The sequence below is a fragment of the Mus caroli genome, chromosome 1, assembly GCF_900094665.2.
Source record: "Mus caroli chromosome 1, CAROLI_EIJ_v1.1, whole genome shotgun sequence".
NCBI lineage: Eukaryota > Metazoa > Chordata > Mammalia > Rodentia > Muridae > Mus > Mus caroli.
This window is the reverse complement of record NC_034570.1, coordinates 156,476,984-156,478,128: the sequence shown is the minus strand read 5'-3', so window position 1 is coordinate 156,478,128 and position 1,145 is coordinate 156,476,984.

Genomic DNA, 1,145 nt, shown 5'->3' with positions numbered 1-1,145 from the left:
GTCAGCCGACCCTGCGCCCTAGCTACCCCGGTGCTGTTCTGACCGGAAGAGGCTTGTGCGGTTTCTTCCTTTAAATACCCCCTTACCCAGGTACTCAGGGCACCATGGTCCTCTACCTCTGCGTGGTGTATGACTGTGGGCCTGAGAGCGCTCTTGAAATAAAAAGTCCTCTTGCAGTTTGCAGCAAGACCATTTCTTGTGAGTGATTTGGGGTGTCGCCACTCCTAAGTCAGAACGTGGGGGAGTCCTCATGTTGTGGTTCTTTCATTCCAAACTTTCTTCTTTCAATTTCTCTAGCTTGGTAATGTTCATCATCCTGTTGATTTTTGTTTTATACCTGCTCAAATCTGCCTCCGAATTCCTCCAGTGGAATTTAAATTTTCATTACTGTATTTCTCAACTCCAGGAAATTTTCACTTATTCATTTGGAAGGAAGGGAGGATACGCACACCACAGTGCATGTGCAGAGGTCAACTTTCCAGAGTCAATTCTTTCCTTCTACCATGTGGGTCAAGTTGAGTGGCAAGTACCCTTACCCACTAAGTCATCTCCCCTCCCATCCTCTTTTCATGTATATGTGTGATGTGTATGCATGTATGCAGGTGGAAGCATGTGTGTGCCATGGGGCAGGTCAGAGGATTTCTTTCGTGAGTCACCATTATGGGATCCAGGGTTTGAACTCAGGTCTCCAGGCTCTTACTGTCTTGCTGGCTCTGCTTCTGTTTGTTTGTTTGTTTGTTTGTTTGTTTGTTTGTTTTTAAGGTTGTTTGGTCTCTTTATTGATGTTTTCATTTTGTTTGTATGCCATATAGGAGGCATGGGGTAGGGGTGGGGTCCCTGGGCTTACAGACAAGCACTAGAAGAACCAGGAATGTTAAACACACACATTGTCTCTTCAAGGGAGAGATGTGTAACTTGTTTTCTGCCCAGAAGACTGGGAACATAATAATATAACTATGGAAATCAAATTCTCTCTGTCTTAGTTAGGGTTTTACTTCTGTGAACAGACACCATGACCAAGGCAAGTCTTATAAACAACATTTATTTGGGACAAGCTTACAGATTCAGAGGTTCAGTCTATTATCAAGGTGGGAGCATGGCAGCATCCAGGCAGGCATGGTACAGGCAGAGCTGAGAGTTCTACA